General features: G+C 31.6%; 1 protein-coding gene across 3 annotated transcripts in view; it reads right to left on the bottom strand.

Moving 5' to 3' along the window:
• LOC123717385 (cadherin-86C) overlaps nucleotides 1–16283 on the bottom strand; it is a 105480-nt gene extending 89197 nt beyond the window's left edge. For all 3 annotated transcript variants that reach the window (XM_045673344.1, XM_045673345.1, XM_045673346.1), the window contains exon 1: nucleotides 16115–16283. The gene's annotated coding sequence lies outside the window, so the exon portion shown is untranslated. The remainder of the gene's footprint in view (nucleotides 1–16114) is intronic.
• Nucleotides 16284–27400: the final 11117 nt, after the last annotated feature.

Here is a 27400-nt window from a genome sequence, read left to right as displayed (position 1 = left end):
CTTCATACAAAACGTAACAATGTATGTTAGACCTCACGTGGTACATACGAGTACAAAGGTCAGAAGTAGCGTAGAGTATTGACAGGCACTTGACATATGATAACTTTCATCATAATCAATAATTCATTATTATGAAATGAAATACAGCTAATGAAAATTGGATTTTGGTATATTCCAATGCGTATACATCATTAGTGCACAGCACGGACATTTGGGTAAATTATGTTTACTAGAAACGTTGAACGTTTTTCTCAGCAATTTTAACCGTTTTAAGGAACTTTTAATTATATTAATTGGTTTTCTTCATACTCTAACGTAATGTTAAAAGCATTGTAAGCATCTATTACATATGAATTTTCCCCTAAATGTATAAATGTTTTGGCTCAAAAACCTCATTCGTGTGAAAATGTAATCGATAAATGAAGGTAAAATGTGGTATAATAACCATTTTTAATAGGGTTTAAAGACTTTATCTTTTATAATGTAGCCGTACTTAGAGTCATCAGTCAATAAACCGATGATAAATTTATATAAAGAGTAACCTTTTCTATTAAAGGTTAATTACTATTTAGTATAGTGAATGGAAAAACTATCGCTAGATATTATTTTTATAACAATACAAAGCCTCAACTCAAAAACCATATTTTAACCAATAGGTAGATTGATTCGTAATTAAGGTTTTAAGGCCGCAGGAAAAGTCTCAGTAAATGGTAAAGCCTTTAACAACTATGATAATTCAGTCGGTACAACTATGAGGTTCGGATGTCAACTTGAACGATATAAAATATATTGTTTAATACATTCAAAGATGTTGTCTATCCTTATAAAATGAATGAAGAATAAAATCCTTATTTTATTATGTTCACATATAAAAATGAGTATTCAGTCCACTTACGATTATTGATTAAAACTGACCTGGTTCTATTGCACGGTAACACTTATTTTTACACGAACCGCTATTTTGCGTGATTTAACAACGTTTTAATTGGTTGTGACCTAAATACGGTGTTCTCTCAAAAAGTTTACGTGTTAATATAGGCATTTGACTCAATTGGGACATTTAAAAATCGCTAATATATTTATATAATAATATATTAGTATATATTTATATATAGCACAGCTTCTACAATAAATATAGTCATTTATACTTGGAAGAAACTAAGAAATGCTTTACTTTCTTGTTTGCTTCTATATTTTGAGATTGTAAGTTCACGTCTTAATAGTTTTACTATTAACTTCGTAACTTACTGTCTTATGTCTACTAGGTAGGGCCGGTAGAATCAAGTACACTATCATGCACAGCGATATTGGTTACAGGTTCTATGAATAAAACTAGTTATTACTGGTTTGCTAACGAAATTAATTTTAAGGCGGGTTTTTAAAAAATTTGAATGTTTGAAAGCGGAAAGTCCCCATGAATCCAGATCATTTAATTAACCTAATTTGAATGTTAATTACTTTTATCGATCTATTCAAAATATTTATTATTTGCCTCTTAATGTCAAAGCTTGGTTCAAGATAGCACTAATTAGATTGTAATGTTATGCAACTGGCCACCGTATGCGTTTTGATTGCTCTATAGATCCCTATTAAATAACGTTTGTGGTTCACTTGACTCAGAGTGCTAGTATATTTACTACAATAATCATAATTAATTTAGGCAATTTCAAGTGATATTACAATAGTTATTTGTAGTTCATGACTACGTTTAAAAAATACTGAATTGCATTCACTGCAATGATTTTTTCAGAATATTATAGATACAAAAGGAGCGTTAGCCTGGCCTAGAAAGGTGACTTAACCATGCTTTTAAACCCCGGTTACTAATGGATTTTTCTTGCTATTAATACTTATTTATACGTGTAAGAATGAAATGAAAATAGAATGAAAACACACGTATAAATGTGTTTAGCACAGAAGATGTACGACAGATCTCTGAGAACCACTGATCTTTATAAGGTTTCTTAAATTATATTATAAATGCATGCTTTGGGATGTTGAATAATTTTAAATCTCCTAAGAAAATGTTTTATCGTGTCTCTTGGCTTAAAAATAAATGATTAAGTACCAGTCGACACTAATTTGTGTTGATAAGGGTCAGTATTTAAAGCGTGTCGTCTCTTTGGCACAACAATTAGCTATGTCCATCAGTTAAGGCGATAGCGGGTAACCATGGCAACGAAGGACCACACACGCCCGACTGGACTCGCCTGCCGTCTTATTGGATTTGTAGTGTTTCTTTAAGAATATTTTAAACCCTTGCAGTATAACTATCGATATTATACAATTCTCTGTGCTTATTTTGGAAAGATACATTTAGTATTAGGTAACTTCTTAAACAGCGTGGTCCAGTTTAATAAACAATGTACGGAGTTTATACGCGTAAAAGAAGTATTAAAATGTATACTAACGTAGAAAATAATCAGTAAATTTAATATTAGTAGCAGTTAAAATAAAAATGTTGCTTTAAAATTGTGGACTCCAATAATTCTTGCCCACATTAAATTGATTTGAATACGTAAATTATGAATGAAATCATAGGTTTTGTGTCAAAATTTTGCGTAATTTGATTGAAAAAATAAATAATGCAAATATATTTGAATTAACAACTATTTTGAATATATATTGTGTTTAAAGGCATTTAAACTTCGTGTAGTTTGACTACATTTTACAATATTATTTTTAGTTGCGTGCCTTTGCGTGTTGGCTTATCAGAATACATAATTCCGTGATTCATCACTTAACAAGTACAACAATATAAGTTCTAATACCATGTTTTGTTATACTACTAACTCTGCAATATTCACCAACCCATGAGGAGAAAATAAAATATTTAAATGTGTTTTATTTCCTGAAACCTAATAAATAATTATTACAAAATCTATTTTTAATCAGATATAAAATATTTGTCTATTATATTTTCGTCATTTTTTTCAAAAGAACAAAAAACAAAAATATTAATAAGTTTACTAATAGAACATACGCACAATGTTAATACTCGGAACAAACGTCGGCTGCAATTTTCCCCTAGACTATCTAAAGTTATTATTATTCTGTTTTGGGAAAAGGGATACTCTTCTTTAATAAAATCCCAGAGGCTGTTTTATCTCTGCCTTTTAATATATTTAAGATATGTATTAAAGAAAAGCTGTGTAAAAAGGCTTACTACAAAGTTAACGATTATCTAGTTGATAAAAGGGCACTAGTCTGTGCTAGACAGGCTACTTCTAATTAATTTGAGATATATTTTTTTAAATAAGGGTTGTTTGATTATCTGCTATTTTAAAAGAGTACCGAGCGTTTTTTACGCTGGCTTGTTCTCTCGGCCTATATCCTCTGTCTTCTTTGCCGATGAGTAGGGATTCTACCTATTTAAATTTAATGACTTGGAATAAGTGATACTTGTATCTTATATTCCATAATAAACATATTTTATTTTTATTTAGAATCTCAGCCTATTGCAATTTGACTAAGGCCCAATGAGACCATTGAGACCGGATCTTTTTTTTATGTAATAGGAGGCAAACGGGCAGAAGGCTCACCTGATGTTAAGTGTCCGCCGCCCATGGACACTCACATTGCCAGAAGGCTCGCAAGTGCGTGGCCGGCCTTTCAAGAATTGGTACGCTCTTTTCTTGAAGGACTGTAAGTCGAATTCTTTCGGAAATACTTCAGTGGACAGCTGGTTCCACATAGTGGTTGTGCGTGGCAAAATCTCATGGATCTAAATCTTCTGTGGATTTGAAAAAAAATTGACTTTATTACTCGTCTGAAACTGCTGTTGCATATCTTTAAACACCTACTATTTATGCAAACATTATATAAGCCTTTTATTTCTTTAAAAGCTATCTCCGTTTTGCACGGTAAAGATGTCTCAATGAGATATGACAATTTTGGGAATAACGCATTCAACTCGCATTCAAGGTAATAAATGTACAGTTTCAGTTTATGTTATTTCTAAAGACCATTATTCTGTTTTAGGTGCCTTATTTCATAGAAGATTTAAGTGGCCATAGAATGGGACATTAAACCGACACAATAGTTATCTACATTTACTTTAAATGTATTGAAGTAACGTTAGGTTTTAGGATCTCGATAACAATATATCTAGTCTTGACCTCAGATTGCATACGTTCTTTGATAATTTTTATAACATATACCAGTAGGTGATCAGCCTTCTGTACCAACCATAACGAAAGATGTATATGTGCAAAGATTTTGTAGAATCATAAATTAAGTTAAAATATTTCGGAATAAGGTTACATGGATAAAACTTGAACTACTTCATTTTTTTAGATAAACAAAAATTCACAAATTATCTTTTTAAAATCTGTATGTCTTTTCTCATTTTTAAATTGTTTACCGCCTTATGTTTTGGTATTCTGTCATAAAGCGTGGAAGAGTGATCTCAAAAGCGCACCCACGATCTCACTACGATACCAAGAAAACAATTATTATCTAACCAACGATAAATCCCTTGACCGTTATTGCCATCGAAGCATCGACATATCTGATTCTATGTTGTGACATATTGCTTAGAATATATCCTAATAGATATTTTGTCTAACTCTGTTCGAGTCACGATTCTAGATCGTGTAGAACTTGCAACATTTGCCTATGAAGACTTGTGGTTTACATAATGAATGTTTTACTAATAATACAAAACTTTATTTACTTGAGTAACACATATTTCAACATATGCATTATTAAACAATGTAGAACATATTTAACCCATAATTATATTATCACATTTTTTTAGTATTTATGGATCTCGTTAAAGTCTCGCAAACTAACGTAAGTGCGATTATCATTCCTGATATATTTAATGATAAAAGTTTTATGTACATAAAGCTATTTACTCTCTTTACCATCATCGGTTGCCCACCCTCTGATACTGACTGGTGGGTATTATTACTTTTCGTTATAACAAATATTTTTTAGTACTTCGTAAAAACGAAATACATAATATATAATAATAATCAATGCAAATCTAATTGAATTACAAACAATATGGCAGATACATGTATTATTGCAACTACTCTATTTCAATTTTAATGGTTCTTGTTTATGCCCAAACGATGTCTTTAATATAGATCTAAATTATATCTAAATACACATTAAATGTACCGTAAAGCTTTACAATGCGTTATTGGAATTGGATCGATACGAGTGCAAGTAAACTTTGAATTTATTTGAATTTCACTCGAATAGAAACAGTTATTTGCTACAATTATTACTGATAGCGGGCACCGAGATTCTGAGAACTAAGATTGGCTTGTTTGTGAGTTGTTACAACGAACACGAAATATATATATGTCAGGCAATTCATCCCAGCTTCGCACCCATGGAATGTAGATAATAATAAACAATACTATATAAACTCTTTAAAAAAATTGGCTTAGGTGATTTTACGTTCTAAGGTCGATTCCAGTAACATAAATTAAATTTTATAGTCTATATAGATATAATCGCATAAATTAATATTAATTAATTCTGGCAATTTTTTAAAGTAAATTTCAAGAGCCGGTAACTGCATAGTTATATTTAATTAACATAAGTATACTATTAAATTACAATATTAATGAATTGTGAATTTAATCATAATAAAAAAGATGAATAATAATATAAACATTTTCGATGATAATGATGACCAATCTATATTGAATGTCGTTGCATAGAATCGTATCATATGTAGGCATTCAACATTGTACTTTCAAACTTACCACGAAATATGTTGCACTAAAATAATCGTTCCAATTCTATCTAAAAACGAGCATCTTTAACAAGGAATTCCAATAAAGATCTAGATAGATAACGCTAAAAATTTTGTCGATTGACCAATTTCTTGGGATCATTCAATCAAGTTTCCATAAACGAAGCGCATTGCATCCTCAATATTCGCGGATGTCTCAAACAAGTTTTAATTAATAATTCCAAGAATCTGAAGTCCTTAGGGCCGCCGCCATAAACAGCGTTATCGACGTAATATCCTACATGATATTGCGTAAAGCAATCTTTAAAAGCCTAGATTAATAATATATTACTATATACAATAACTGCTTTGATTTCTTTGGGACTTGCGAACTCGCTCTGTCATAGTCAATGTCTGGTGTTAGCTGTCGAAGGTTTTCTACTTTAAACTCAGTTAAAAACCATAGTCAGGAATATTATAATAGCGTATCGTGATTTTAATGATATTTCAGAGAGCATATCCAAAGAATTTGAATAACGTAAATCTTGGAATATAAATGGATATAACACAGCCAAAAATCTAAAGAAAGGGTTCTAGAATATTCTTATTAACATTTTTTGTAAAATAATTTGAATGGAAAAAAATCAATGAAATATATTTTTAAATATCAGTACTTCTGTACAATTCATGCAGGTGATAGGCATATCGAGAAGCGTTCTGTGTTCTCATTTGTACTGTTATACAAAACATCTTTCAGCCTCAAAGTTATCGTATTAAGTGCACTGATGCAAAGACTCGCTAGTTCACAGATAAAATGTCCACAGAATATCTCATTCACTTGTCTATATATGGCAAACGAGAAATCGACGCAAAACTCGGTGCAAACATGTTTTATACATTTTGCAAAAAGTTTTTATACGCTCGCGATAAATCTTTGATGTTACTTAATATTGTAGATATGACGTAAGGTATATGAACTTTGTGTACCGTTATGCAATTTTTTAGGAGACAAGCTCCGTGAGTGGACTTTTAATTTTATACTGTTGTAGGGTAACCTTATCATGATAGTGAGCACAAACCACAAAGAAGGGTAGTATTTGAACTGTATATTTTTTTTTATTAGAAATATGAATTTTATTCGAAATTTATGCTGGATTATTCGAAATATGCAAAAACATGGCAAGTAAATTAAAGGAAACTTTTGTCTGTTTCTGAAAATTTTAATTACGAAAACAATTAAGGCAAGTGAGCCATGAATAAAAAAAACAATATTTGTATTTAAACTTAACAAAATGTGTATTACAGATTTTAAAATAAAAATGCAGTAAAAACTATAACCAACAGCGCCACTTTTTGAAGCCTGATTAAAAATCAATGGTAAAGCTGCGGGTAATGCCAAAGGTTAGGGGTCTAATTCGGTCGATCATTAATTATATTTAATTGGTGACTCTAACTAGTGGTTTGTAAGTCGGTAGCTAATTGTGCTACGTGCACTGTGTTAATAAATTAAGCTCAATCAATGCGGAAATACAAGTATGGCGCCGGCATGTTAGTACTTTCGAGTTCTAGTCATCTGTGATGTAAGATTGACATATGAATCGTGAGAAAGTGAAACGAGTGCGAACAGCCAAAATCAGTGACAGATATCATTGACTATTTAATGTGTCCTTTCCATATGGAATAGGGTAGGCATTTGATATGGCCAACTACAGAATTGGCTTCTACTACTACTTCAAATGTTAATTAGATTTCATTGAAGTTACACCGTAATGGACCGACGCTCAGACGTGAGTGAAAATTCAAGAGAGAAAAAGGATGGAAACTGGAAGAAAACCAAAATATGTCTCGAACTTAAAGTTATTATAAAACAGCAGTAGCCAGTGATGAATGAGACCAAACCTAAAGGTTAAGTTTAATTTTTTTATACGTTACGTAATTTTTAAGTTATACCCTTAAATAGATAAGTTAGAGAGTTATTGGCTAAATGGAAAGTGATATTAAAGTACAAAACTCTAACGCATGAGTAGGACTGTAATTTATACCATAGGTTAATATATAAAAATGCGTTAGAAGTCACTAAGTGATTTTTCCTTTAATAACATTATCTTCCATTTACCCTGTAAAATACTTGACAATGAAATCAAAACAAGCTAAAACGCCATAAATAGACCATCATAATTAGGGTGGGCAACGTTCTTACATTTCATACATAACTAATTAAAAACTGGTTAAAAATTGTAACCTTTATTGACCTTGACATTTAATTTAAAATAAAGTTGACACATTAGCATTTTTCGGAAGTGCCTAAGGCCACTATATAGACGCACTTAAGTAATTGTGTAACCAAACGTAATTTTTCAATATATTTCTAAATGTGTGTATGATAACGTCTTGCATTTTTGGATGTCTGAAAATGTAAATATTTTAGTCTTAGCCAGTTGAAGTTGTATAATTTCCGTAATTGTGCAATAAAACATACGTTAAATGCTCAGCTGAAGGTCGAATCACAAAGACAGGATGGTAGGTAGTAGGAGCTTTTATGTACTAATATGTATTGCGCATTAGAAAACGCCTAAGGCAATGCCAACGTAATTGTATTCAAATGAGTTAAAAGAACTTCTTGATGGTTTAATACGTAGCGCTTAATAGGACATGGGTTCGTTTATCGGTAACAATTGCTTTAAGTTAGACCAAAATTCTACCAAACTTAATTTTTTTAAATAAAACGATTCAATGCTACAACATTGAAACACTGTCCAACAAATTTATAAGTTATCGATACCATCGACTGACAAGTTTAATAAAACACGGGTCCACACATTTCCTAGCAAGAGATAATTAAATGTCAACTCAAGCGAAAACGCCGCGAGCAATCCTTGATAATTCCGATTGTATCATCTTATTCAATAAACAGATTCAAAAGCTGTGTTAGCCGAGATAATTGTTGTTATCCGTTTTTATAACCATTGATTGAAGTAAGATAACATCCCGTTAAGCGTACATCACAAGTGAAGTTTATACATCTACGTTCTTCAGAAGATTTACACAATATATTTTGTACATAACTCCACTAAGTGACATAAATCACTCAAGTATTTGTACTTTGCCTTTAAATGTATAATACATTTAATTTTAATTTATTAACTATGCAATGATATATGCTTTGATAATATATAAAAAAAGACAAACCTATATTTTGTTTAATAATGTACAATAACCTTATAAATGTTATCATGTTTCGTTAATTTAAAAAGGCATCGAATATATTTTAGCCCAGAATGATATTTAAAAAATAAAACTGTTCTTCTGTAAAAAATCAATTATTCAACAAAAAAAATATTGATCAGAGAAAAGTAACTCCTGCCGTATGGACTTATATAAGTATGAATATAACATAGACCTATTTGAATACTGAAACAAGGTTAATTTTAAAAAGTAGGACACGAAAATGAGAATCGGAAATTTCAAGTCGAATTTTTACACGAATGTTATGGTTAACACAACCTATTCAGCCTTAGGTCACGTACATTGGTACTTTACGTCGCTGACATTGATGAAAATCTCTCTTAAATCAAAGCAGCCATCACCGATACTAAAAAGGGGACTGTTATGTTCTTTGTATATTTATTTATTACGTAATCATAAAGCTAGCTAACGCAAATTATATATAACAAACAATAATACTAAAAATATAGCCAAAGATGGAATACATGATGTTTAGATATAATAATGCTGTGAAATAAATAAATACCTACAACAATAAAAATTAATTAATACATTTAGCTAAGAGATAATAGATGTGTAGTATGGTGGTGTATAAGTGTAGGTGAGTATATTATTTTACTTATTTTATTCATGAACACAAACTGTCTCTTTCACTATGATAATGTAGTTAAGAAGTTAAATCTTGAATTATACTGTGGTGCGGTGTTGCGGCTGTGTGTGCGGTCACTGTGTATAAGAAAGAACAAAAAGTTTTATAATGTGTCTTTTTCTCCTCTATATCATGTTTTAATATTATTGACAATTTTAATAAACTATGTCTTACTAAAATTTACTTTTAAATATAACAGATAAGCTGTTCATCTAAAATAGTGCTTTATGGAATTACGAATTACAATCATACCGAGGCAGATAAGGTCAAAAAACTCACAACCACTCCACCATATTTTGATGCTACCGTGGGCGGATGACTTTCTGAACTATTTTATTTATATACTAAATTAAAATCTCTTCGCAGGTAAAGTCGGTGGTATAATGTATCACAATATTTTTTGTACACACGATTTCAATTTGATACAGTTGTGCCCATTATCGACCAAATTACGTGAGGTCAGCTAGACTTTGTTGTTTGTACGCAAAAAGTTGAAATATAGTACACAGGTAGGTTTTATAAATGTAATCGTTTTTTAAAATTGCATAAATTTAAATGTATTTGGGGCACAAAACTGAATAAAAACGGACCCTAAAAGAAACCTTCTAAATACCGTGATTCTAAATTTGAAATCACAAAACTTTAATTGCAAGTTTTTACTTGACTGTACTTATGATCGATATTAGCTCTGAAAATTAAAATCAACATTTTTTTCACTTTCAATCACGCCTTAGAAATAAATAAAAAAACTAATACGTTGCAAAATATATATGTTGATTATATGTTCGGAAACATCAAATTTAGTTGTATAATTAAATAAAAATAAAGTACATATATTAAACTTAGTATGTGTATATTAAAATGTGAACTTAAACTAAATAAAAGTTATTTATAACTAATAATATTTTGCTGTGTAATAGCAATTAAGTCATTATTACAAAGTATGACGCATACATTTAACACTACCCATTTACTAAAATAAAAAAGTACGCAAAAAGTGTAAAGATAATCTAGGCCATTACAATTCAGTCCTAAGAGCTTTCCCAATATAAATATAATTTACCCGTGATATCATGAAGTGTTACTAGAGTTTGACAAGGTTACGAAGGTTTTTCGCGTGATACAACACACTACCGCAGAGCTTACGAAACAAAGATATTATCGCGCTCGAGTAATAATGCTTGAAATTGAAATTCCGACACCGAAGAGCATCCATTTACGATGAACTTGACCCAAACGTGTTCACTTATCTTTATAGTTATTGCATAAATGCACCTTTACACTTATGAATATCGTATTGAAAATTAATTTTACTAGATAACGTATTAATTATTAGGTAAATAATGATTGAAATTACTATCGTGACTTTTTGCGTGCTTTTCAAGGTCAAATATTGGGTTTTTATAATAAGATATGTTATCTAATTATTTTTGGGTACATTCGATTATTCCTTTGTGTTCTTTTAATTAATTATAATTCTTATTTAACGATAATAAGAAGTATATTCAATTATTTTTCAGTCACCCGACAATTAATCAAAAGTATCATTATTTGTCCCGCGTATCGTGTTCTAAAACTATATAATGAGGGATAGTTCAATTTTTAATCGTTTATTCTGTTGATTCAATCGTAATCACCGATTACTTACCGCCACACCACAAACACGGTGACTGTTATTTAAAAAATAAAAAAATTCCATGAACTATAGATATGTATAGCAGGTGTTATTAAAGTAGATTTCGTATCATTTTAATTCAAACATGTTATAATTCAAGGTCGAAAGGTGACACATGTCTGTTATTGCTCAATTTCTTTGATACGATTTGTAAAGCTTGCGTGGGTAATATCGATTTGAGTTTTAAGGCTTTTCATGTTATATTCGTTTTCGAAGAAAGCATTTTTTCAATTTATTTAATTGCTGCGATTTGTATAGGTGACGATGATTATTATTTATGTAAGAATTTAAATTTATGTCTATGTAAATGAATGCCTAGCACCTATAATTGTCTTAACACATAGATAATATTGCGAGAGACTAGTCAATTAGTAATGTATATTGACAATGTCTAATCCTTTTTCAAACTCGATTAGATCAAACCAAAATTCATTAAAGGCTACTTAGACAAATGCGAAAGCCAAAATACAGTATCAACTGTAATAATTAATTAACTGCAAATAATTTCAAATTGATGCATTTATTAAATCTTAAAATCATTTTATTTAAATAATACTCTCAAAATTATTCACCAGTCGCTACGAAAATGAAATGAATACAAAATTACAACATATTGAGTTGAAATAATACTATAATTTATATAATATACGTTTCATTTCATTGTCACTGGATCCATAAATAAGATTAATGACACAACAAATCATTTTCCGACAGAGCCCTAAGGCGAGGACGTACCTCCAAATCACCGATTAATTACGCTTGTATCGGCATCTCTAAAGGACCAAATGGTATTCAACCATAAGAACAAAGGGTATTTTCATTTTTAAGTTTACTTTGAAAGTAATAGACTACTTAAAAAAGTGGTCAATCCGTATATGCTGTTGTAATTTTTTTTATCAAATCCCCATATGTATTTTATGTCCATTCTCAATTCTGTCACATGATGCAGCACTTTAATAAAAAAAAAACAAAAAACATAAATCAAATTCATCGTCGACCAGTCACTTTCCGTGTGGCTTGATCCCTTGGCGTTGCGTTGAGATGTAGAGTCTCTCTCCATCTTCTACCGCATTCACCATGGACAGTGTTCAGAGAAGTGGTTCAGTCTAATACCTGTAGCTGAGTTTCATTATCGGACGTCAAGGCAAAATAAAAAGTACCATGCGTAACACCTCGACGTCCGTCGGTGGTATGGCTGCCCACTGAAGTATTTCCGAACCAATTCGACTTAGGGTCCTTCAAGAAAAAAACCTACCAATTATTGAAATGCCTGCAACGCACTTGCGAGCCTTCAGGCAATGTGAGTATCCATGGGCAGTATCACTAAACATCAAGTGAGCCTCTTGCCCGTTTGCCTCCTATTACATAAAAAAGCTCGGGTTTTATCAGAGAACATGATTTCAAATATAATGCAGCCCAATTCTTCACACAAAGTTTGAAGCTCTAAAAAATTAATTGCTTCGTCCATACAATCTATCTATTTCATGATCTCTTATCGTAAAATCAAACAGAAATGCATATAATTACAAGTTCTTTAATGAGTCACAGAGCGCTAACGAATTTACGTCAAAGTAACAATCTACTATGAATAATGGAGAGCACGTACCAAACTTTGTCCTAGATCTAAACCGGCTCTACAATTAGCCGTACTTGTTATTTGACCATAAGGAATTGTATGATTTATTTGAATTTTATTGCTCCATTTTGTAATTTTTCAGAGCTTACGGGGTCCGTCTATTTTTACTATCTATTTATACTATTTTTGTTTAGAAACGTTAGCGACGTTGCTTGTTGGTTATATATAATTCCCGGCTTGCTTGCTATCGAAGTTTTCACAAATAAGGGGTCTTTACAATTAATTATTAATGGGATAAGTCGACTCAAAAAAAGTTGACCATTTTATTTGGAAAAAAATTGTTGGCCTCTAAATCCGGCGTAAAATAAAATATTATATAATTCCATCGAAATTTCAAAAAAATAAGTATTTATTATACCTAACAGCTGTCAACTGTCAAACAGTTGAAAAAAAATCTAATTTTGTATGATATAAAATTACATTGGTTATCTACAATGAAGCGAAAAGATTGCGCCTAAAAATTCTAATTTAGTAACACAAGTAGCGAGGGCTGACCACAAACCTTAATGTTTATTACTTTCAACCACGTAAATGCGTGCCCTTTTTAACCCATTTTCATTGATGTTTCCTACATTAAACTTCTCATAGATCAGGGTTTTATACTGTTGCTCCAAATAAGCACCTTAAACTATTGGTTATTTGTTAAACTAAATTGTCATGTATTGCGTAATTATCAATAATAATTTCTAATACGTTTTTAAGTATTTCTTTTTATCAAATAGCAGATTTCTCTACGTAACTACTTAAATAAAGACCATACTAATTTCACTTGGTTATTTAAAAATTGTACTTGTTATCCATAGATCTCTACTCTCTTTTCAAGCACATCTTTCGCTCTGCTAAGTTATTATATTATTTTTTACTAAAATGTTCATAGGATTTTATATTTATTATAGTATACACAGAAATTAACACATTATATTAAATTCTCACTATTATAATTTAATCAGAGAATAAGTGTTACAGTTGAAATAGAGTCGCAGAATCGACTCTACAATGCAGCAAAGATACGTTTATGGGAGAACTAAGTTAGGAAGACGTTCATTGTAATTGGCTCTAAGTGGCTGGGACATTTCTCTAATGGGCTATCCGCGGCTTGGTCATATTGTCTTCAACTCACGATTGTCTAATACCTATTTGGTAAGCCCGTTAAAGATCTCGTTTAAATTCCATTTTCAAATGCGTTTGTTAATTCGAATAACATTGGTGATAGATTTATTAATCCTATCGTTTCGTTAAAGTTTTCAAATTATATTCATTCAAAATTTATTTAATTTTATAATTTTTTACTAAGGTTTCATTTATCTGTAACGTCTCAGATATATTTCAGAAAACAAAGTAGAATAATAGCGTAAATGCCATGTCATATATTTATAAATTAAAAAAAAATTTAAATATACCTGTTTAAAATAATTATTATTTATACACAAAACATTAAATTTATACTACAATCGATGCGCAAGAGTCGCTTACTCTATGCATACAAAAGAGTTCAACGGCGTCTGCGCAGCGCGCCTTGTACCCGTCATTTACCTATGTCCAGTGCCTATTATTTAGAATAATAATAATTTAAATAACATGCAAGTCGCATGTTATTTAAATTATTAGCCTGTAGATACATATTTTAAGCCTACAAGTCTATATTGGTATTTAAGATTTTAATTAAGTATGAAATATTAAGCTCGTCGTCTCGTGGGCGAATTAATCGCCTCTTAAATGAAGATAGGCTTAATAGTGTGAACATAATTTAATTTCTAATGTAAACGTATGGTCAGACATAGCTTTGAAGCTTTCTTAAATCGGATGAGTTTTTGAACTTATCTTCAGATAGACATTTCAGGGTCTGATTTTTGATTGATGAAAGCTTTGATTCGGGGTAGCTTTTGTAATGTGTGATACCAATAAAGATGGCGGTCTTATGTAAATTATTAATATTGTTTTAAATCCTACCACTCAGCATCCACATACCAGCAAATCTTTACACGAATCAATTAAAGTTTGAAACTAAAATGTTTAAGGGCGCAAAATTCTAATGGTAATAAGACCGAGACGTGATACGCTTAGTTAATAATTTTAGATAAAATAAACTGATATCTCAAAAGTCTTTCAGTTATAAACGTATTAATGATAATGTATGGGATGGAGTAGATTGTGGATCTCATCTTGATTGTATCGCGGAATTATTTAACAATCGCGATAAAAAATTCTATATTGAAGTCTGATTATTAGTAAGACCTCCGGGATAAATTAATGTATTTATTTTTTATTTGTATATTATAGTTAACAAAAATCTTATTAGACAATTTTAATCCTGTTTTTATGTTGTGTTGATTTGTTATTAATAATCAACGCAAACTTTGAGTTAAATGCACATTTTGTCTCAAACTTGTTCTAGTAAATTCTATAGATAAAATCCATTTTAAAATTTGTCTTGTTTTAAGTACTATATATTGAAATAGGTATGTATAATATAATGTGTAATTAGCTGGACCGAAATTAAATTACTTCTTATTTATATGAAATATTTTTGATAATTGTTTTAAGTAAAGCTTTTAACCATTGTCCATTTTATACTGTATTTCTATATAAAAATATCTGCCAATTCTGATATCCCTAGACACTAGATTGTCCATCTCGGCAGAAATTCTGCGAGTATCTAAACGACACATCTCACTGCACTTATCACAGGCTCGCCTCTCGTTAGCCGAGACAGCATGCGAGAATGTACACTTTACAATTTGAATATTCGTTTGAATTCTTGTACCGTATTTTTAGTTAGACGCGAGCAAAAGTTGATACCTTAAGTTAGTTTGATACGGATTCGTACTTATCCCATGTAAACAATTAATAAGGTCCTGTCTTGGTAGGAGAATAGCAATTTATAGACAGAGATATAACAACAAAATGTAATACAAAATTAGTTTGTAAAATTCTAACAAAGCGTAAAATGGCATGCTATAATCGGCCTAACAATTGTATGTGAAAATTGCAAAGGCTTATCGTGAATGATTTATACTGCACTATTTGTTCATGTATCTAAGTACGTGGGTAGGAGCTTTTTCTCTCTACGTTTTAATGTAAAACAAAATATCTTTAACATGCATTATTATATAATGTTATATACAAAATAACAAATGGCACTTTAAGACAATTTCTAATCAACATAACACCATTACGAATACCGCTATCAACAATATCTCGCCACAAAAGCTATTAAGACTAAATCAAAGTACTTACTCTTATCGAGACAATTGCGAAAGCTGTTATATAAACTCCGATTCGCGCCAAAATAACCCTAATCACCTCACTAAATGTCACAGTCACAGAGTTCAATGTTGTGCACACATGTTTGGGAAAAAAATGTTTCGTTTGCGCGCGCCAGTGTACCGCGCACGTCCGTCACGCAAGTTGGCTGGTATCGTACTAGTGCGAACAAAGCGGCTCGCCTGGCTACTGATATTACCCACCGATGGACAACACGTGAACTTATTAAGGACTTTAGTTGGGCCGGTCCAAATATAGCTTGGAAAACAATAATTAAATATAACCAATTTAAGGAATGAACATTTAATATTAATAAGCTTAAAGTTTAAGTTTTATTCCTTAAGAAGTTTTATATATTAAAGTATCTTTAATGAGAGGATTAAATTTAAATATATTATTCTTGACTTTGATCAAATGTCCTTGTCAGGTTAATGCAAAGCACTTGGTTGAATTAATTGAAACCAGAGGTATTGAGTTCGACTACTTAGAATAATAATTACTTGGGATGGGGTGGCATCCTACTTGCTATTAGTCGCAAGTAGGTTGCCAAGGCAAGTATTTAGATACTTGCTTTTAAATGCAGATCTATTTTCAATAAATTTACTATCGAATCTAAATCGCCAAGAAACCTTTTAATAGTAAAATTTTATAGTGGTATTAGCTTTGTTAACCCATCAACTTATTTCATAAGATAGATTCTAAGAGTAAGACTTATAATAGAGCGCGAAAACAACACATAACACAATGAAAATGTCTATCTATAATTAAAAAATTAAATTAAAACTTCATTCATGACAGAAATAGGTGGAAAAATTCATGTATCGCACTCCAAGAGTCCCTGTTTTTATTAAACAGGGGCAGGCACAGGTGGCTCACCTAAAGTGATACCGCCGCCCATGGACACTCTTAATATCAGAGAGCTCGCGAGTGCGTTGCCGACCTTTTAAGAATTGGTACCTTCTTTTCTTGAAGGACCCTAAGTCGAATTGGTTCAGAAATACTTCAATGAGCAGCTGGTTAGTTGTAAAAAAAACTGTCCGGATTGAAATATATTTTTAATCGGACGTGAAATACATTTATGCACAATAAAATAGTTTTTAAACATATAGTTCTAATCTGCACATTTACCTATAAAAAGATACAATAATTATTTCTGATATTTACTAACATCTTTAGTTCACCTGATTCATCAACCTTGGGCCTCTACCCCAGGGATGCTGTATAATGGTGAGTGCAATGTTAGCATTTCCTATAGTTATCTGTAGATTTGATATGGAAGCTTCACCACCCACTACTGCTGAAAATCACGAGTTATGTAATAAACTTGCGTTTATATCAGTTAAGAAATTTTATATAATACAGCTTGCGTAAATCAAAGACTATTATTATAGAATATTTGCTATATGTTTTTATTTCATTAGATTGTGAGAAACTTGAAAAAGAATACATGAGAAAAGGCCTGCGTGCATCAGGCGAATAAGCAGTATTATGGAACTTCACCCTTGACAGCAAACACCAACAAAGCACTCTTTTTTATGGCTAACGGTTAGGAGGCTCTCGTCATATTCGCGTGTTAGCCCAAGGACACTGACATTGCCAGAAGCCTGGCAAGTGCGTTGCCGGCTTTATAATTATAATTTATTTCAATACCTTAGTGGGCAGTTGGTTCCACATAGTGATGATGCGCGGCAAAAACTACCATAAGAAAACCGCAGTTGCACTGCAAAAATGGATGTCGAGGTGATATGATACACATGAAAAATATCTACTCTAACGCACATAATATAGTGTTCACAATCGCGATCAATCACTCTAGATCCAACCGATTGGATCGTGAACTTAGTTTACAGGGTTTTGTTCCCGTGTATATTTTACTGGAATTTATTCCTGTCCTGCTTTAGCTCGTAAACCTCTTGTATGGAGACTATAAACATTTGTAATTTATGAAGAAAGATCTTGTTATAATCATGGGAGGTTTTCATGTTGTAATCTCTATATAATTAGTGTGCATTATATTTTTAGTTAATTACGAATTAGGGTTCGATTATTAAATGTCAATCTTGAAATAATTACGATGCTCAGTTTCAATAGACGTTAATAATTTGTGAATGTAAACTACATGAAATTGATTTAGTTTTTAACTTTAATACCAATATACAATTTTATACAAACTTTTAGGTGTGATCCTCAGATTTCTGTATCGGAATAGTGATCCTAAGTAATTAGAACGTATGCTTTTGTACTTTCAGTTGTAAAAAATATTACAATGGCGCAATGACCTTTTAGGTTCGGACCTTAGAATGCTGTATCTATTCTGTGATCATTTCTAATAGCCAAGTAGGTGGGTACCCTTCTGTGCCTACCTCACACCGCCGACTTTTTGTCCAAGACATCCCAGTGTTCTTACAATAGTTTTCGTTCGTACGAGCGAGTGTTAAAAGCGGCACATCGGCAAGTCCATTGGTGCACAGCCGGGATCGAACCGACCTCAGGTATGAGAGCCGCACGTTGAAGTCACTAGGCTAACTCCTTCCAAAAATATTATAATTAACTTTAATATCCATATACATTATTTTCTGCGGGGATCTATGTAACAGTAAGCCATACAAACTTTTAGATGTAATGCATTTTAAAAACCGCTAAACCAATTAATAACGACGTCATTACAATTGACGCAAATTGAAGAATTTTTTATATTTATCTTGACAGCTGACGCACAAGAAATTCCTCATGACTAAAACAACCGCCTGTAATTTGGAATAATTAAAAATATTCTTAAAATCTTCTTTCTTCTTCGTTGTAAAAGCTTTAAGAAATTCAGTGAAACTGTACTTTAGTAATTTGAAAATGCAGTAATGTAATCGAACGTGGAACTTGTAACTTAAACGTCATCTGTTTTCAAACCTGTATGAGATACTTTAACTACCATTTCATAGGCTTCAGATTTCTGTACCTATTTTATAGAAGATTTAGTTGATAAAGGCAAGGAGGTGATCGTGCATGATCTGCTATGTGCTAGCTGTCCACTGAAGTATTTCCGAACTGATTCAACTTAGTATCCTTCAATAAAAGAGCGTACCGATTTTTAAGAAGCCGGTGCGTCCTTTGGCTTACAGAGTGTCCTTGTATCACTTAACATCAGGTAAGCGTTAGCTCCCTGTTCTAAAAAAAAGCTACTTTTAGACAAGTTTTTCTTCATCGTAGGAGTATTCATTGCGCATATGTATAGTTTTCGGATACACACAAGGTTGTATATCGCACGTTTTACCAATAGGCCAATGCTAAACAATAAACGGACCTTTTTTATTATTGGAAAGCGACGGTTCGCGTGACGTATGTGGGGTGAAATGGCCGCTTGCTTATAATTACCAAGAAAACGAACTTTGCTAGTTTTCGGCGGATATTTTAAATGATACGACACCTACACGACATGAAATGGTATCGTTGCGGATAGTAATAATTTGTAACAGTAGATATGATATATTTAAAAGAGATGTTTGTCGTTCAATTACACGCCAACGTTTACACTGAACTGTTAATCCTCAAATAGAAAACAAATCTGTCATATTTCAGTGTTTTATTGAACGGTTTTAGTTATTGACGAGAATGATTAGAGATCTAATTTGAATTAGAAAAAAAATGATATTTTTATATATCATAGGTATACCACAAGGAGCTTACGGGTAAGCTTATCTGATGTTAAGTGATACCGCCGCGCATGGACACTCTCAATGCCAGAGGGCTCGCTAGTGTGTTGCCGGCCTTTTAAGAATTAGTAGGTCTTAGTCTTGAACGACCCTTTTGAATTGGTTCGGATATATTTTATGATACAAGTGTTAATAACTAAGTGGCATTGTGCACTCAACTATGAAGAAACTGTACTAGTACAAGAATAATCTAATCATTTTTAATTTTCACAATGCACTAACTCTCTTTTACACTCCACCTCCCATTCCATCTATCTCTTCCCGAACATCATCACAGTAATTCACTTCTGGTGTGTACAAACGTATCAACCTGGTAAACTGGATCTTTATTTTAGTAATAAGTCTCCATTTTCTATTTTTCTTTATATAATATTTTCGTTATGTTACCTAATTTACAATTACATAAACCGTTGGATGATTTAGTTTAGGCTCTAACACCAGTAAACAATGTAATTTGTTATTGAATAATAAAGATTTTTTTAAATTAAACCCACAAATAACAAAAACTTATCATATAAATAAAAGAAACCTATGTTTTCTAAATATTAAAATGGTATATGGGAAAAAAGACATGTCATCAATAATCATCTGTTAAAGCCTAAACTTAATTTATTTACGAATCAGCGTTATATACCTAAAAGTTTACACTATAAACTGAGACATGAAAACTTAAAATCCTTACTTGATGCTACTTGTGTCCACTTTGTCTTTTAAATAAAGAGTTATGTCCCTTTATTTCATATAAAAAAAACAATACTGGAAGTACGGATTACGATAAAAGCATGATTATTTATATTCAGGTCACATTTTACATACGATTTATCGTATGATGTCCCTTCAAGAAACCTTCCGCGCGTGACGCCACAGTCCCTTTTCAGATTTAACGTCATATCGCAATAAAAGGGTGCGTAAGACGGGAAACCCTTGGGAAAGTATTTTTCTTTGAGAAATATGGTGGATCAATATTAATAAACATTTTAAAATTATACTACCATTGTGCTATTGACACAACAAATATTAAGCTGTTAATTAGGACAGTTTAATGTCCGAAACATTCTATATAAATTACATGGCGAACAGTTTTAGCACGAGTAAATGTGGACATTCACAATAGAACTAAAAATCTAAACTTGTATTTAAATACGGGAGAATGTAGGAGAGGATTTTAAGAGTTTTAGTGTTTCTTTTTAAACTTAATACAATTTCAAGCTGACGCATTTTATAATATCACAGTGAATATTGTGGTTGCGTTTCTTCATTCTCCATACATCTCACACAATGCTAACAATTAATAATTTCAATTATCTATTCTATTCCCCTGTAGGTAAGGACCGATTGACACAGTCAGAAAAGTTAGAATGATTATTTTTAAAACAAAATTTAAGTTAGGCTGTTACAAGTCCTAGTTTTCTTACTAACTACTTACTGACATGAGACTTATCTTAAATCATCGTGATTTATGTGTCTTTTTACTTTTTAGTTCAGTTTTTTTTTTTTTGTTTCTTGTTTAGTTTTATCTTACTGTGTATAACATGTATTTTTGCACGTCTTGCCTATCTTATGTAATTTAATATTTTTTTCTCTACTTATAGTGGTGGCCTGGAAGAGATCCCTCGAAAGCGATAAGGCCGCCAGTTGCCCTCCTTTTTATTTAATTATGTTCAATTTTTTTATATTGTAATGTAACGAAGTCTTAATAAATAAAATAAATAAATAAGTCAAATACGCTAGTTCGAAATAATTACCTGTAATAGACTACAGATCTAACGTGGTACATGATACATAAATTATAGATTAAGAATATTGACACAAAACAAAAAATCACGTATTCGTGGCATATTAAAAACCAAACACAATGTTTTAGGAGTGTTGATCAAATACATTACGGTGGTTTGCATTATATAGTAAATAAAATATACCTGCGCTGCGAATAGTTAGGAACATCGTGTTATATACATAAATTCTACGAAGCAAATTAAGAGCTATTAAGTTGTCTTAATTCTATGAAAAACAACGACCTATTGATTAATATGTTACGAACCAAGAATTATGAAATAGCTATTAAAGAATGCGCATGATAAAAGGAATACGACTTTGGCATCCATATTTGCATTAAATTGTTTTAAGATGACACTGTCTCGTGAATGATAGGTTGCGAAAGGGTAACATTATTTTGCTAGCGTTATTAGTCTAGTATATATGGGTACTTATACTAATGCATACATTTGTCTATAATTACAACTATGTCATAATTATGTACTATGTCATGAGGAACCTATCTTAGACTTAAACAACAACGTGTAAGTTCTGGCTTAATACATTTTCTTTTAATATAAATGTAACAGACACAGATAAATGGGTTATGCTAGAATAAAAAATTTAATTTACTATACATTTACATAATTAATCAGAGGCGGCTAACAATAAACACAAGCAGAGAAATAGATATATTTACTTCATTCAGTGAAACATTCCTTAAAAATGCAATAAACTTGTGACAAAGATTTAGATAAGAGTCATATCAAACGCGAAAGCCGCTCGTCTCGATTCCAAACAACAGCTAATCAGAGAACAGTATCTTTGCGCACGGCCTTACCACTGAATACTAATGCCAGAAATTGAAAGAGAATGCTAAAGCAAAGAAATTGAACTGATCGGTGCATGGAGGGTTTTACCTATCCAAAGTTTAACGTACCCGTGAATATGACGGATGATATATTTACTATGTTATAATAGTTAGCGAGAGTTAGTTTGAGATTTCAGACATGGTTTTTCATACACATAGTTTATCAATGGTTTGTAAGGTTACGGAGCAATAATAACTGAAACAAGCACAGTGTGTTTACCTAATATCGTCTGAGCAGAACAGCAGATGTATTTAACAACTTCACTTTTATTTTAAATTAAATCATAGCCAAAATCGTCATCTATACTTATAAATATATCTCCTATTTTAACCATAACTTTTCTAGTACAAATCGAAATATCATGGTAAGGGACAAGATTCTAGCGTTTCGCTATTTCGATTTCATTTGCGTGTTCGTGCCCGCTGTTTTTTAAGTCTTGCTGCGTCCGCGCAGCTCGCCCAAAGGTCACGCCTTGAACCCGCTTTGTTATCCCCGCGTTATGACGTGAACAGGTATAAGGATTCCGAATAAGTCTGCAAGATTTTTAGCTTTGGGCGCGGAGCTTTATCTGATGGATTTAAATTGAAATGCGTGAAATGGAGATGCTTGCTTCAAGGTTTTGATATACTTTTTGTAACAACATGTATATTTTGTAAATAGCTTGTTTATTGCTCTTAAATCGGGAAATATTTTCGATGACTTGCTGTTCGAAATCAATAAAAATAGAACCTATGGAAATAGATGAAATCTAATAATATTAAACGAAATTTAAAAAAAAATAATTTTGAGACTGCGCTGCCGCTGTCTAATCGAAGTTTACACAAATAAAATAACTGTCATAATTCATATTTCCATTCAGTTGTATATAAATAAATAACCCTTAAAGACAAATAAAAAGTAATCGCATCGTAATACATCATATGGATCATATACTTTTGGAATTGAAATGAAAATAAAAATGGAATTTTTGATGGCCATTTTGTATTAAACAGAACAGTTCCGATCAACAAGTTTTATTTAAATAATCTTCTACCGTATAGTTAATTATATCCTAATGATTGCTTTTCTTTTCTTTATTACTTCAACCTGTATTTCTATGATGTTTTTGAAATCTTTAATTTGAATTATCGACCCTCCAGGCACCAAGGGTAAAAGGATTTTTGGTAGTTTAGTTTCTTCATATGATTGATGATGCCAAATTATAAGAAATCAACTTCTGTTTACCGACATTAAAAAAACCCGAAGGAGGTTTGCTATTTCTATATCTGTAACGGTAATAATAGTAGGTAATGAATAGTACGGTCAACCTTGTTAGTACAGCGATCTTCCGAGAAGTGGTTTTGATAACACAAAGTTGTTTACAAGGGAGTCCAATATCATCGTTCATTGTTCGGTCTCCGTTACAGCACATGTTTTTTCTTGTCATAGAATGTGATGTAAAAAGTAATTACGGCCACGAACCGTGTTCAATAGAGCGGAGAGGATGTTAAGTGAATACCTACATGAGCTGATAGTTTACAGGTAACTGTAATGCATTGTTAGAGTAACGGAATTTAAAGGATTTAATATATGAAATAAAAGATTAGTACAACGTCAAGAGTATGCAATCAATAAAAATCAGTGGCAGTACAACCTTTTTAGGTCTAGACCTCAGATTCCTGTATCTGTTTCATGATCAAAATTTAATCTAATAGGTGATCAGCCCCATGACGCTGAAACATGCCGTCGACTTTTTGGTATTACGGCAAGCCGGTTTCCTTAAGATGTTTTAAATGCGCATTAAAGAGAGACCATTGATGCACAGCCGGAGATCGAACGTACGACCTCAGAATGCGCATGATAAAACAGGGATGACAGTCTCACGCTGAAGCCACTAGGCCAGAACTTGCTCTAAAACAATCAATAAGGCTTGGTAATTTTCCATGGTGGACCATTACTTAAATTATTGTTTTTTCTATCAATAATTCGGCTTGAACAAATATATTTATTGGATTTTTAATACTACCACACGTAGTTGTAATTATAATTATTACAATATTATAGCAGCGGTTATTAGCTAACTGCTTAATTGCTTCGCTTGATTGGTTATGGACTTACTATTATTGTATCTGAATATACAAAACAATGTAAAGTATATAATCTAAGACATAGGAATGCATGTTGATATTATATATAATCTTATAGATATGACTGATATTAAAATGGCTTCCTATAGACCTTCCTAAGACCTATGTTTGAAGTGAAATATAATACAATTTTGTTTTAATCACTTTTATTTTGTGACAATTAATTATTAATTCGAACAAAAATAAAAATCGAACAAAAGACTAAACCACTTCTATAAGTAATAGAAATGAAATTTTAATTAATTTAGTAGCCTATAAATTTATCACACAAAATCTTTATAAAAAAATATTACGAGCGTCTTGACACATTCGAATTTTGAAATCACACTTCCTTTGAATAAAAACTCTTCAATGCTTTTAGAGCCAATAAAATGTTGATGTAAAAACTCGGATCCCGACGGAACTGGTTCCCAAAACGCGGTATTTCGAATACCCCTGTCCACAGACTATATTTATATGGGTCGGAAATCGTAATCGATTTAACTTTATAGAGATTTGATTACTGAGGCGAACTTTACTTGTTTATGTATGGCGTGGGATGGTTTGTTTAGGGTTTTTATCTAAAACATGAAGATATCACCGGTCTATTTGTACAGTTATGTTATTTAAGTTCATATCTATTAGGATATCAAATGTATTTGTTGAATATTTATCTATTAGAATTGAAAAATGTGATGTATGCTGGCTATATTTTTTTTTTATAAAATATTCGAAAAGAAAATTACAATTGTAAGTTTTAGTATTTAAAATAACATTTTTCGACTCCCAGCTCTTCCATATAAAAAGAAATATATATTGCTTGAAGGACTTTAAATGACATGGAATAGTTTTTATATATCATATTTATTTATATCATATACTACATTAACTTCCTGTAAAAGATATAACATATTTAGACTACAATAAGCATACAATATTATCTATTTGAATGTATCCTGGAATACCCATAAACATAAAATTGTATTTCACGAAGTAAGAACTGTTTCTGATAACCTAACGTTAATGGATAATTACCTTAAGAGTGTTACAAAAATATTTAGAGTAATAACTAATTGTATTATACTGATGTTGAATATAGAATAGAGCATACTGTTTTTGGGGTCATTAAATCAAGACTAATAGGTATTTACTATGCTTTTTATTGCAATAAAAATTTAAAACTAAAATGAAGAATGCGTTTACAATCTATGAAAATAAAAAAAAACTGGCTAAGAGTATTGTACATAGTATTGTTGACATACACTCCTACACTTTGTGATACTCAAATATCTGTAGGGTACTGCGTAACAATTCATAGTCAACATTTGCATCTGTCTTTTTGATATTTTTAGTTAATAATCAAAATCAGAATAAATTCAACCAATTGAAATTATACTCTGGCCCGCTATCAACCACCGGACCAATAAAGTAAAATTCTGAAAAGCATTGCTTAAAGGATTCTCACTACTATTCTGCAAATCCTAACATTGAACTACCTTGGTCTTGGTAATCTAAAGATACGGGCTGAGGGTGTGTATGCATTACGAATTTTTAAAATAACGACTTTCTAAGGACAGCTCAGTTTGTCTTTTTTAATAATTTGTTTTATTTAGCAGTGGGCAAACAAACGGTTAGCAAGCTCATCTGACGTTAAGTGATACCACCGATCATGGACAGTTTGGTGGTGCGCAAAAAAACAGCCTTATAAAACGCTTAGTTGTAGAACGACGGACGTGGAGGTAAACTCTCTGCAGCTCTCAGCTGTAGGTAAAATTAATCTAAACAACACTGAAAAAACTACTAAGCTATATATTTTTTCTAAATGAACACATCACAGCAGTTATCAAGGCACTGTTATCAGTAAAGCAACTGTTAAACATATATAAAGTACTATACGATACTTTTAAGTACCTATAACCATTCAACATAAACATTTTTTGACCGCTCATAGGCGAGTAAATCACCACTTTAGTTACTTGTATATTTATAGAGGTGTATTACGACCCCACAAAATTTATGGGATACATTATAGTGTCATTACCACTTCGATCAACGGGATGCGAGGAATGTTTTACTGAGCTGGTTTGATCGCGGTGCTTTGTTTATTTCAACTGAGAATTCCCATATTTTGATTTCACCAGTAAGCTTGGGTATATGATGATGTGTACATTAGCTATTAGTCATATTACGAGTTTTACTCATAAATAACTATATAAAAGTATCGCAATAAACTAGGAAATTCATTTGCGGTTTCTCTTTATAAATTTTTAATTATTATACATAACCACGCTGGTTATGATTGTAAAATATTAAATTAGCTTATGTTTAAGAATATAATCGATAATTTATAGTTCTTATAAAACTTGTGAGTGACGTTAATCCTAGGTCCTAAATTCGATTTCCTTTGAAACAATTATTTCGTGCATTGATACGCATAGATTAATCTGCACCATTCAAGACGTCTTGCCTTAAAAACAAAACAAAATCAATCATATAATCTTTTTTAAGTAACGCAATTTTCCCTCTCCGGAAGCACCTCACCATCTTCACCTTAGTCACGTTAGTTCTATTTGTAATGTTATTTGTTATATTGTATTTTATAGTACTGTATTTTTTTATTATTACCCACTGAAGTATTTCGAAACAAATTCAAATTAGGATCCATAAAGAAAAGGGTGTACCAATTCTTAAAAGGCAGTAACATACTCGCGAGTACTTATTGAAAGTATCCAAGGGCATCGGTATCACTTCACATCAGATGAGCCTAAAGAAGAAGCCGAAAGAAACAATAAACTTTCTCAATCTCGATCTTGAGCCAAG

The sequence above is a fragment of the Pieris brassicae genome, chromosome 12 (assembly GCF_905147105.1).
Source record: "Pieris brassicae chromosome 12, ilPieBrab1.1, whole genome shotgun sequence".
In the NCBI taxonomy this organism is placed as follows: Eukaryota; Metazoa; Arthropoda; class Insecta; order Lepidoptera; family Pieridae; genus Pieris; species Pieris brassicae.
This window is presented reverse-complemented; position numbering and strand designations above follow the sequence as displayed.